We start from the raw sequence: 14020 nt of genomic DNA on the forward strand, positions 1-14020 counted from the left end.
CCTAGACACTAGAAACGAGAGAAAGAAAAGAGAGGCTAAAGAGGTATACCCAAATAGATGTCAGCAGCTACCCCCAATAGCCAGATGTATTTGTAAATATTGTAGACGGAACCCTGAGCAAAGATGTATAGATTGGTACCACGATAACCCATTGCTCTTTGGAGGTGCACGCACAGTCAGAGCCCCCCTAGAACAGACAGAATGCCACAAAATGGTAAATGTGTATAGATGTCTCTGTACCCACTGTGGAAGGATCCCCCAGAATGATTGCATAGTATGATGTTATGAAGGTGAGAAGTGAAATCAGACACAATACTCAGACACACACCATGCACTCCATGATCAGGAATGGCACCCCGAGGAAGGAGAAAATACGAAGCAGAACACAAAGATAAGGGACAACCCCTATGAGGGCCCAGTGAGAAAAGCTGGAGTATATGAGAGGAACACCTTTTTAGAATTGGCCCTAGCTGCCACCCATAGTAATGCTTTCTGTGTAGTACCACCCAAACATGTGGGAGAAGCTTATAAGACCTGCTTTATATGTATTCCAATAACAATAGAAGAAATGCAGAAGATAGAATTGCTACCAGGAAAAATATCACCTTTATAGACATTAACATGGAAACATTAGGGACCAACAACCCGGAAGATAAAATCGGGCAGTATCACACCATCAGATATAAGCTGGAGCCTAGTATATCTGAAAAGATCTGTTGGGATATTGTTGGTAAGCCACAGTTGGAGTCTTTAGGGGTTACCCCAAAATGTACTTCCTTGGTAACAATAAGCAGCCCTAGAATTGATATATACATGCCATGGGGCTTATTTTTAGTATGTGGGGATATTGCATATTCTTATTACCCAGCAGATCACATGGGTATTTGCTATTTAGGCAGACTCACTTTTGTAGCAGCTCACACAAACATAACTACTTTGGACTCTCACAGTAAAGAAAAAAGGTCATTAGATCCTGAATGCCGATCAGACTTACCATTAAAGGCCCTACACACTTAAAGATTATCTGTCCAATCTGGTTGATTGGAAAGAAAATCTGGCAATGGCTGGGAGCAAATGACAATCAACAATTTGCTACCAAAATAAAAAAAAAGGACAAAAACAGTTCAGATAAATTGTTTTATGAAACAAACTTAACCAATTTGTCTTAAAGTCCATTTTTGTCTGTTTTCCAATCTTTGAGAGCAAATAGTAAATTGCCATTTGCTCCCATATATTGCCAGATTTTCTTTCCAATCAGCCAGATTGGACAGATAATCTTTTAGTGTGTAGGGCCCTTTACTTAGCGAGGCACAATACTCAGCATTAGCCTTTTCACTCATAGGAGTCCCAGGACTTAGCCTGTATAACACAAGGGTGATAAATAGCATGGCTTGTGGATTGGCTAAAACCATAAATGCCAGCAGTACGGCTATTGCTCTTATAAATGAAGAACTCAGAGAAGTAAGAGATGGTATGATACAAATAGAGTAGCCATTGACTACCTATTACTTAAAGCAGGAAGTGGTTGTGAACAATTTAAAGGAATGTGTTGTTTTAACATCTCAGATAATTATAATCCCATTGAACAAAAGGTTAAGTTGTTGCAGGATATACAAGAACATATGACCCAATTGGCTGATTGGGACCCCTTCCGATGGATGGGAGCCAGAATTTCAAAAATTGCTTTACCAAATATTACAGTTATAATAATTCTTATAATCTTTATAATTTATGTAACAATCAAATGCCTGCCTGTCCTTGGACGCTCGTGTGAAAAATAAGAATTTACTCACCGGTAATTCTATTTCTCGTAGTCCGTAGTGGATGCTGGGGACTCCGTAAGGACCATGGGGAATAGACGGGCTCCGCAGGAGAATGGGCACTCTAAGAAAGATTTAGGACTACCTGGTGTGCACTGGCTCCTCCCCCTATGACCCTCCTCCAAGCCTCAGTTAGGACACTGTGCCCGGAAGAGCTGACACAATAAGGAATGATTTTGAATCTCGGGTAAGACTCATACCAGCCACACCAATCACACCATATAACTCGTGATAGGAACCCCGGTTAACAGTATGATAACAATGGAACCTCTGAATAGATGGTTCGCAATAACAACCCGATTTGTGTAACAATAACTATTTACAAGAATTGCAGACAATCCGCACTTGGGATGGGCGCCCAGCATCCACTACGGACTACGAGAAATAGAATTACCAGTGAGTAAATTCTTATTTTCTCTAACGTCCTAGTGGATGCTGGGGACTCCGTAAGGACCATGGGGATTATACCAAAGCTCCCAAACGGGCGGGAGAGTGGCAGCTCGGCAAAGTTGTAAAGCCGAGACCCCTTGGGCAGCCGCCCAAGATGAGCCCACCTTCCTTGTGGAATGGGCTTTTACTGATTTAGGCTGCGGTAATCCTACCGCAGAATGCGCCAGCTGAATAGTGCTACAAATCCAGCGCGCGATAGTCTGCTTAGAAGCAGGAGCACCCAGCTTGTTGGGTGCATACAGGATAAACAGCGAGTCAGTCTTCCTGACTCCAGCCGTCCTGGAAACATATATTTTTACGGCCCTGACTACGTCCAGTAACTTGGAATCCTCCAAGTCCCTAGTAGCCGCAGGCACCACAATAGGTTGGTTCAAGTGAAAATCTGATACCACCTTTGGGAGAAACTGAGGACGAGTCCTCAATTCTGCCCTATCCATATGGAAAATCAGATAGGGGCTTTTACAGGACAAAGCCGCCAATTCTGACACACGTCTGGCCGAAGCCAGAGCCAACAACATCACCACTTTCCATGTGAGATATTTTAAATCCACAGTCTTAAGTGGCTCAAACCAATGTGATTTTAGAAAATCCAAGACCACATTGAGATCCCAAGGTGCCACTGGGGGCACAAAAGGAGGCTGAATATGCAGAACTCCCTTGACAAAAGTCTGAACTTCAGGCAGTGAAGCCAGTTCTTTCTGGAAGAAAATCGACAGGGCCGAGATCTGGACTTTAATGGACCCCAATTTGAGGCCCAAAGTCACACCTGCTTGCAGGAAATGTAGGAATCGACCCAGTTGATATTCCTCCGTTGGGGCCTTCTTGGCCTCACACCAAGCAACATACTTCCGCCAAATGCGGTGATAATGCTTTACGGTGACATCCTTCCTGGCCTTGATCAGGGTAGGGATGACTTCCTCCGGAATGCCTTTTTCCTTTAGGATCCGGCGTTCAACCGCCATGCCGTCAAACGCAGCCGCGGTAAGTCTTGAAACAGACAGGATCCCTGCTGCAGCAGGTCTTGTCTGAGCGACAGAGGCCAAGGGTCCCCTGCAAGCATCTCTTGAAGTTCCGGGTACCAAGCTCTTCTTGGCCAATCCGGAGCCACGAGAATAGTTCTCACTCCTCGCCTTCTTATTATTCTCAGTACCTTGGGTATGAAACATAAACTGACTGGTACACCCACGGTGTCACTAGAGCGTCCACAGTGATCGCCTGAGGGTCCCTTGACCTGGCACAATACCTTTTTAGCTTTTTGTTAAGGCGGGACGCCATCATGTCCACCTGTGGTTTTTCCCAATGGTTTACCAGCATCTGGAAGACTTCTGGATGAAGTCCCCATTCTCCCGGGTGGAGGTCGTGCCTGCTGAGGAAATCTGCTTCCCAGTTGTCTACTCCCGGAATGAATACTGCTGTCAGTGCTAGCACATGATTCTCTGCCCATCTGAGAATTCTTGTGGCTTCTGCCATTGCCCTCCTGCTTCTTGTGCCGCCCTGTCTGTTTACATGGGCGACCGCTGTGATGTTGTCTGACTGGATCAGCACCGGCCGGTTCTGAAGCAGGGGTCTTGCTTGACTTAGGGCGTTGTAAATGGCCCTTAGCTCCAGAATATTTATGTGCAGCGATATCTCCTGAGCTGACCACAGCCCCTGGAAATTTCTTCCCTGTGTGACTGCCCCCCAGCCCCGAAGGCTGGCATCCGTGGTCACCAGGACCCAGTCCTGTATTCCGAATCTGCGGCCCTCTAGTAGATGAGCCCTCTGCAGCCACCACAGCAGCGACACCCTGGTCCTTGCCGACAGGGTTATCCGCTGTTGCATCTGGAGATGGGACCCAGACCATTTGTCCAACAGGTCCCACTGGAAAGTCCTTGCGTGGAACCTTCCGAATGGAATTGCCTCGTACGAGGCTACCATTTTTCCCAGGACTCGTGTGCATTGATGTACCAACACCTGTCCCGGTTTTTAGGATGTCTCTGATTAGAGTTGACAACTCCTCTGCTTTTTCCACTGGAAGAAACACTCTTTTCTGGTCTGTGTCCAGAATCATTCCCAGGAACAGAAGACGTGTCGTCGGGACCAGCTGTGACTTTGGAATATTGAGAATCCAGCCGTGCTGTTGTAGCACTTCCTACCAACTGTTCCTTGGACCTCGCCTCTATCAGGAGATCGTCAAAGTATGGGAAAAATGAAACACCTTTCTTGCGAAGGAGTATCATCATTTCGGCCATTACCTTGGTAAAGACCCTCGGCGCCGTGGATAACCCAAATGGCAGCGTCTGGAACTGATAGTGACAGTCCTGTACCACAAATCTGAGGTACTCCTGATGAGGAGGATAAATGGGGACATGAAGATACGCATCCTTGATGTCCAGGGAGACCATGTAGTCCCCCTCCTCCAGGCTCGCAATAACTGCCCTGAGCGATTCCAACTTGAACTTGAACCTTTTGATATAAGTGTTCAAGGATTTTAAATTTAAGATGGGTCTCACCGAACCGTCCGGTTTCGGTACCACAAACAGTGTGGAATAGTAACCTTTTCCTTGCTGAAGGAGGGGTACCTTGACAATCACTTGCTGTGAATACAGTTTTTGAATAGCCACCAACACTGCCTCCCTGGCAGAGGGAGTTGCCGGTAAGGAAGATTTTAGGAAATGGCGGGGGGGGACGTCTCGAATTCCAGCCTGTACCCCTGAAGTACTACTTGAAGGACCCAGGGATCCACCTGTGAGAGAGCCCACTGTGCGCTGAAACTTTTGAGACGGGCCCCCACCGTACCCGGGTCCGCCTGAGCAGCCCCAGCGTCATGCTGTGGACTTACCAGACGCAGGGGAGGACTTCTGCTCCTGGGAACTAGCTGTGTGTTGCAGCTTTTTTCCTCTACCTCTGCCTCTCGGCAGAAAGGAGGAGCCTCTAGGCCTCTTGCTTTTCTGGGGCCGAAAGGACTGTACCTGATAATACGGTGCTGTGGGGCAGCCTGTGGCAAAAAGGTCGATTTCCCAGCAGTAGCTTATAGGGCAAAACCTCCATGTGCCGCTTTGAGTCGGCATCACCTGACCATTGCCTAGTCCATAACCCCCGTCTGGCGGCAATGGACATAGCGCTTACTCTTGATGCCAGCCGGCAAATATCCCTCTGTGCATCACGCATGTATAAGACTGCATCTTTTATATGCTCAAGCGTCAGCAAAATATTGTCCCTATCCATGGTATCAATATTATCCAAAAGGGAATCTGACCACGCAGCAGCAGCACTGCACATCCAAGCTGATACAATCGCTGGTCGCAATATAATGCCTGAGTGTGTGTAAATAGCCTTTAGGGTATTTTCCTGCTTTCTATCAGCAGGTTCCTTCAAAGTGGCCGTATCCGGAGACGGTAGTGCTACCTTCTTTGACAAGAGTGTCAGCGCCTTGTCTACCCTAGGGGGTGTTTCCCAACGTGACCTATCCGCTAGCGGGAAAGGGTACGCTGCCAATAATCATTTTGAAATTATCAATTTCTTATCAGGGGAAGTCCACGCTTCCTCACACACCTCATTTAATTCCTCAGATGCAGGAAAAACTACAGGTAGTTTTTTCTCACCAAACATAATACCCTTTTTTGTGGTACCTGGGGTATTATCAGAAATGTGTAAAACATTTTTCATTGCCTCAATCATGTAACGGGTGGACCTATTGGAGTGTACACTAGTCTCATCACCGTCGACACTGGAGTCGGTATCCGTGTCGACGTTTGTATCTGTCACCTGAGGTAGCGGGCGTTTTAAAGCCCCTTATGACATTTGAGACGCTGGAACAAGCACAAGCTGTGTAGCCGGCTGTCCTATGTCGTCAAACCTTTTGTGTAAGGAGTTGACACTTTCACACAATTCCTTCCATAAGTCCAGCCACACCGGTGTCGACCCCTCAGGGGGTGACAGCACATTCACAGGCATTTGCTCCACCTCCACATAATTTTCCTCCTCATACATGTCGACACCGCAGTACCGACACACAGCAGACACACAGGGAATGCTCACACAGAGGACAGGACCCCACAAAGCCCTTTGGGGAGATAGAGGGAGAGTATGCCAGCACACACCAGAGCGCTATATATCACAGGGATATCACCTATAAAAGTGTTTTCCCCTTATAGCTGCATAAAAACGTTATACTGCGCCTAATTTGTGCCCCCCGCTCTCTTTTTTACCCTTTTCTGTAGTGCAGGACTGCAGGGGAGAGCCAGGGAGCTTCCTTCCAGCGGAGCTGTGAGGGAAAAATGGCGCCAGTGTGCTGAGGGAGAAGGCCCCGCCCCTTTTTCGGTGGGCTTTCTCCCGCTATTTTAATGTATCTGGCAGGGGTTAATATACACCTATATAGCCCCTGGGGCTATATATGGTGTTAGTTTGCCAGCCAAGGTGTAAATATTGCTGCTCAGGGCGCCCCCCCCCAGCGCCCTGCACCCATCAGTGACCGCAGTGTGTGGTGTGCATGAGGAGCAATGGCGCACAGCTGCAGTGCTGTGCGCTACCTTGGAGAAGACAGAAGTCTTCAGCCGCCAATTTTCTGGACCTCTTCTTGCTTCTGGCTCTGTAAGGGGGACGGCGGCGCAGCTCCGGGAACGGACGACGAGGTCGGGTCCTGTGTTCGATCCCTCTGGAGCTAATGGTGTCCAGTAGCCTAAGAAGCCCAAGCTACCACCACTTAGGTAGGTTCGCTTTTTCTCCCCTTAGTCCCTCGATGCAGTGAGCCTGTTGCCAGCAGGTCTCACTGAAAATAAAAAACCTAACATATACTTTCTTCCTAGGAGCTCAGGAGAGCCCCTAGTGTGCATCCAGCTCAGCCGGGCACAGAAATCTAACTGAGGCTTGGAGGAGGGTCATAGGGGGAGGAGCCAGTGCACACCAGGTAGTCCTAAATCTTTCTTTTGAGTGCCCAGTCTCCTGCGGAGCCCGTCTATTCCCCATGGTCCTTACGGAGTCCCCAGCATCCACTAGGACGTTAGAGAAAAATACTCACACGGCTTATGGTCATGACCCCAGTTACCTACACTGCAGTAGCCCACACATAGCAATATAGTAGTATTATCACACATAGCAATATAGTAGTATTATCACACATAGGTAAATTATCAGAAATATACTCTTAATAGGTGCTAACATGGTCATGCTCCTAATACACACACATAGAGAAGGAACCTCAACTTATAGCCAGGTTGAAGAAGAAAAGAACACATTCTGTCGCTACCTCTTTCATTTCCCTCATCTGTCCAAGTTTTCTGGAGAGTTGAGACTTTTCACATCGATACTCAGTGGACTTCTGCCGGCGATTGCATCCAGAGAACGGGTTTTCCTTTTCCTATCTCATATCTCACACTACTACACTCATTTGGGGAAAATTAAGTTGAATACGATGAATATTTGATTCATTATATGTTGTGTTTAGAGATTAAACAAAAGGCAGGAATGATGAAGAAAAATCAAATATACATCTGTATTGCCTCAGAAGTTGTGCTTTTATACATATAGCATTTTAGCATCGGTAATTAATATCTCAATTCTCATATAGAGGTAATTCTCCTGACAGTAATGTTTTCTTCTCGACCTTTGTGTTCTATCACCTGACAGAGACTTCGTATCTATCAATAGAGACCCTTGTATTTAGATAACCAGAACTTAATGACATTTTATGAGGTTTTTATGTCAGGAGAAAGAGGACATGATAATGAATATCTGATGGACCTTTGCTTTGGAAAAACAACATGCCATGATGAACAAGAATGACCTCTTTGCTGACAAGGCCTACTGAGAAGTCCAATTGATGTGAATGGGAGATCCGAGACTCATGGAGCCAGTCTGCCATCTTCAGGAGAAGATCGGCCAGTGCAATTAGCTCAACTGACCATCTTTGGCACTTCCGGATATTCACCATCAATCATTCCATGTTCCCCATGATATCTAGATGCACACCCCATTGATTAATCAGTTATGAATTATTGTATGATCATGTACTATATATATATGTAAGCCTAAATGTCCTGAAGACACAGGTATCATTGATGAAGTCTGTCTTGGGTCACGCTCCTCTGCGCAGAATAATAGGCGTGCCCTCTTATTTGATAATAAATTGTATATGCTGAATATCATTACAACAGAGACTCCCTAATTCTTTTATGATAAATAGACATTATCAGGAGCGACTGATCCCGGGGACAGCAGAAGCTGCTGCACTTCATCTTTCCTTCTGCTCTGGTGTTGGTGCTTTCCCTGCTCTCATTGTTCCCAGTCACTGCCCCACGGCACATGGGATAAAAGTAGAAGGGGGATTCAGCCTATATACACCAGAGCTTCTTTATATCTATCAGAGGAACGATCTCTATCAGAAGAATGGTTATAGCACTGTTTATAAAACAGCATATATTATCATTATTACAGGCTGCTACTCTCTCCCCAACCTCATTCATTCTTCAGATGTTATATTTCTGTAGCGGGTGCTGGAGATACAGAAAGGTGGTTCTCCTGATTTGTGGAGTCATTGCATACAGACGTCATTACTAGTCACTGGTTACTACTCGTTATCTGATTTAGATTTATATCAGGCGTCACTCAGTGATTGGCAATAGTATTGTGTAGATACATGTTGGGACAACTTAGCAGGCCTTTGGAATGAAACAGGCAGAAAGCTGGATATTATCTATGCACTAACCTTGGGATAATATAATGTATACCTTGCTCTGTGACAGGGTTTCATATTGTATACCTTGTTACAGGGAACATCCCTTCTCAATAACAATATTGTCACAGAATTGATACAAAGGTGTAGAATTGGATATGCATGCCTTAGAGAACTGTTCTCTGTTACAGGGTTACACATGATATGCTCAGTCACAGGAGAACACCTTTTATTACCAACAATATTGTTTTATTCAATGTGCATATCTTTGTGATGTGGTCAATTATCAATTTATATATGTACTGAATGGGTAACACATGTGATTGAGGATTCTGATCTGGTACAGGGTTTTACAATGATATACTTGGTTGGTACTTATTTCATGCCTATTGAAAAATCTATCTTAAATAAAAATAAAAGTTATGTTTTAATTTATTCATGAAACAAAGAAAAAGAGTGCGCCACACATTAAGGCTTCTTTAGATATAAGCCCACTAGCGTTTTTTTCTAAACCCCCTAACCAGTCATTGCAATTTGCTTAATGGCGCACCTCCAACCAGATTAGCTAATCTTTGGTATTAACACTTTTGGATTATTCCCTCTATCGGTTGGTTCATACATAGAAGGATCATAAAACAATTATCATTTGGGCCTGTGCATAGTCCCTCGGTCTTAACGTCTTCCCTGGAAATACTTGTGGATGGAGCCCTTCATTCGCTTTGCCAGGATTCAAGGGTGGTCAATCTGTTGAAATCAGAGCACTACATTTTGGCCACCGTGCTCGATCCTAGGTTTAAAGCCTACGTTGTATCTCTCTTTCCGGACACAAGTCTGCAGAGGTGGAAAGACCTGCTGGTGAGAAAATTGTCAGCTCAAGTGGAACGTGACCCGTCAACAGCTCCTCCTTCATTTTCTCCAGCAACTGGGGCTGCGAGGAAAAGGATAACATTTCCGAGCCCACCCGCTGGACACAAAAGTAACAATACAAGTGACACATTAACAGGAAATTGTTTCTGTCACTATAGCAACAATTATTTGGAAATAAGATAATACACAGACACATAAAAAGACTCAACAGAAATCAAACTTTATTTCATATCTTTAATACACAGATTTTTCTCTATATTTTAAACTTAAAAAATACTTTACTCTGCACAACATGGATAAAATATTGTTTAAATCACAGAAACAATTAAAGTTACATTATAGTATTGCAGGTAAGTAAAACAGCTACATATCAGGAGCCAAAACCCTATGGGGGTCATTCAGACCCAGCCGCAATAGCGGCCCGCAGCAGTTTGCTGGTGGTGGCAATATGCACATGCGCAGTGGCCGCACAGACACACACATTGCGGTCACATCCCTGAGGGGTGAATGCGGGCGGGCCGGGACCATTTTCCGGTGGGCTGCGTGATGTCACATCTGTGTTCATCTCTGAGTAACCCCCTATAAGCTTCCAGAGTGCACCTCATATCTCATCTTTTCCAAGTTACTACAAATGATATGAGATCGGTAGCAGCACTACTTTCAGGATTATTACACAGAACACACATAAAGGCTGACAGCAAATAACAGTAACACATACAAGGGATTAATTAGAAATAAGGAAGCATAATCATCATTAGGTCTAATTATCAACTGATTCTGTGTGGGACCCATACACCTCTTTGCTGCCTCCAGCAGCCCCTGGTACTGCACTGCGGCCATCTGCCCTGTCTCCCCCACTATTGCCACTGCCCCATCTCTGCTACTGCCACATCTCCCCCAACTGCCACCCGCCCCGCCTCCCCCCACTACTGCCACCACCCTGTCTCCCCTTTGACACCTTAGCGCTGTTGGAGGACAAGATTCTCACAGATACTGCCTCCGGCAGCCCCTACTACAGCACTAGTGCCACCACCCGGTCTTCCCCCTGACCTCTCAGCACTGCTTGAGGATTCTTGGTACTGCTGGTAACAGTCCTACATCTGCAGGTGGAAGTAACTGGGCAGTAAGGAGGCAGAAGCTGCTTCTGGTACCATGGATCCTGGTCATGTAGGATTGGGAGTCAGTAAGATTATGTAATAGAGTCACCATCTTACAGGTAGCCGGTGAAGGGAGCAGAGAATGGGTGTTATGTGGCAGGAACGGGCTGGTTAGGTAACAGACTGGCTGCTGAATTCTGTATAAGCTACAAGCGGTGCAATTCTATTGATGGGAGACCAAGGTAGAGGACATTGCAGTAGTCTATGTGTGATGATACAAGTGAATGTATGACTGTAGGAAGATCTTCTGAGGGAATAAAGTGCTGGAGTCTGGCTATGTTCCTCAGATGAGGATCTGATTGTGGCAGATACTGATGTCTAAGTGTCACTCCACCATACAGGACACCAAGATTCCGCACATGATCAGCATTTTGTAACTCTAAACCCCCAAGTTTGTAACGATTACTAGGGTTCTCTGTGTGTGCATACTTGAAATGAGGTCAGCTGAAGCCAGGTGAGAATTAAGTAAGGTTTATTGTGGAAAAAATGGTAGCAAAAATAAATATAAACTGGATCCTTGATTACATGAAACCGAACATGATATTTCCAAATAATAGTAATGGCTGGTAATATAAACAAGGAGGAAGGTTATGCTTGAATATTGGTATAATCCAGGTTAAACACAGATGAGAAATAAACATGAAGGTATCCGGGTTTAAATCAAGCAGGGGAAAAATAACATACCAAAAACGTAGTAATCAGTCAGGGGTGGAAACAGACTGCAAATAATAGTCCAGGAATGCAGATGCTGAACCGACAGGGTTAGAAGTCTTGAAGCAAGGCACATGAACCAGCAAACTGCAGGGAATGTCTCCAAGATGTAGATAAGGCAGAATCAGGACAGGAATACAGGAGAGAGCCCAGTCGCACTCCAGACGGAACCACAATGATCTGCACTTAGATGCTGGTGAGCTGGAGTTAAATAGCAGCACCAGGTGTTGGACCCCAGGTGCTCACAATCAGGTAATTATCCTGCAGAGACAGTGAGCAACTGCCATTCGGATCTGAGGCAGCAAGTGAGACCCCTAGAGGCAGGAATGAGATAATGCAATGCAAAACAAACAGACATTCCTAACATTATCCCCCCCTTAAACAGGCGGATTCCAGACGCCTCAAAGTTCACCTTCTCTTCTTTTTTCCTCTTCTCTTTCTGGGTTGCCTAAACCTATTTGAAGGTGTCACAAAAACACTATTTGGCAATACAGGTCCATCAATAATGAGTCTAGGATCAACCAGAAGCTCGCTCTCAGAATCGGAGCCACAACCCAGCGGCAGAACTGACCTTTTATTTTCCTGGATGGAATCAAGAGCGGATGGTAAACTTGTAGATGCCAAACTTGCCGAGCAATCTGCGTGAACACCTAGCGATACCTGCCCACATCTGAAAAACTGAGGGTGCTTCCCAGACTGCAAAGGCAGGTTCTCAGACGGGCACACTTTAATAGATTCATCTAGGAGAGAGAGGACAGTTGGTGGACTGAATCTTTCGGACACTGCCTTGAGGAAAGCGGGCAAATCTTGTAAAACTGGATCTTCGTCATCTATAAGACCATTTACCCACTTCAAGGCCCTCCCTCTGAACCTCATACATATGTTAGCAATGATATCAATAGGGGACAAGTCATCAAAACTCAGATAATATCTGAAGAGGGCTAAACAGTGAGAGATATTTCCATAAAAGTAAGGCAGTTCCTCAACGACTTGGCTTTCCAAATTAGATTTTACATCAGGGAGGATAGACAACTGTGGCCTCTCAGACAAGACGGACTCTTCTTGCACCTTAGACAGGGAAGTCTCAGATGGCCTCGGCTGGGCAGATACCTCGGGCAAATCTTGGATCTCGGGCATGGCAGGCACCTCTATCTGGTGCTGGACAGGCGGAACCCCCTCCTGGGGCTGGACAGGCGGAACCCCCTCCTGGGGCTGGACAGGCGGAACCCCCTCCTGGGGCTGGACAGGCGGAACCCCCTCCTGGGGCTGGACAGGCAGAACCCCCTCCTGGGGCTGGACAGGCAGAACCCCCTCCTGGGGCTGGACAGGCAGAACCCCCTCCTGGGGCTGGACAGGCAGAACCCCCTCCTGGGGCTGGACAGGCAGAACCCACTCCTGGGGCTGGACAGGCAGAACCCCCTCCTGGGGCTGGACAGGCAGAACCCCCTCCTGGGGCTGGACAGGCCTTGGCCGGACCTCTGGCAAGGCGGACATCTCTCGGACCTCTGGCAAAGCGGACACCTCTCGGACCTCTGGCAAGGCGGACACCTCTCGGACCTCTGGCAAGGCGGACACCTCTCGGACCTCTGGCAAGGCGGACACCTCTCGGACCTCTGGCAAAGCGGACACCTCTCGGACCTCTGGCAAAGCGGACACCTCTCGGACCTCTGGCAAAGCGGACACCTCTCGGACCTCTGGCAAGGCGGACACCTCTCGGACCTCTGGCAAGGCGGACACCTCTCGGACCTCTGGCAAGGCGGACACCTCTCGGACCTCTGGCAAGGCGGACACCTCTCGGACCTCTGGCAAGGCGGACACCCCTCGGACCTCTGGCAAGGCGGACACCTCTCGGACCTCTGGCAAGGCGGACACCTCTCGGACCTCTGGAAAGGCGGACACCTCTCGGACCTCTGGAAAGGTGGACACCTCTCGGACCTCTGGCAAGGCGGACACCTCTCGGACTTCTGGCAAGGCGGACTTGGATGACTGAGTGACCCGTGAGGCAAGGACCTCATGCCGTGAGGCAAGGGCAACAGGGACCTCATGCCGTGAGGCAAGGGCAGCAGGGACCTCATGCCGTGAGGCAAGGGCAGCAGGGACCTCGTGCCGTGAGGCAAAGGCAGCAGGGACCTCGTGCCGTGAGGCAAGGGCAGCAGGGACCTCGTGCCCAGAGGCAAGGGCAGCAGGGACCTCATGCCCGAAGGCAAGGGCAGCATGGACGGACATCCCTCCTGGGTTCGCTGGGCCGGACACCCCTCCTGGGTTCGCTGGGCCGGACACCCCTCCTGGGGTCGCTGGGCCGGACACCCCTCCTGGGGTCGCTTGGCCGGACACCCCTCCAGGGGTCGCTTGGCCGGACACCA

The sequence above is a fragment of the Pseudophryne corroboree genome (assembly GCF_028390025.1).
Source record: "Pseudophryne corroboree isolate aPseCor3 chromosome 3 unlocalized genomic scaffold, aPseCor3.hap2 SUPER_3_unloc_15, whole genome shotgun sequence".
Lineage (NCBI taxonomy): Eukaryota > Metazoa > Chordata > Amphibia > Anura > Myobatrachidae > Pseudophryne > Pseudophryne corroboree.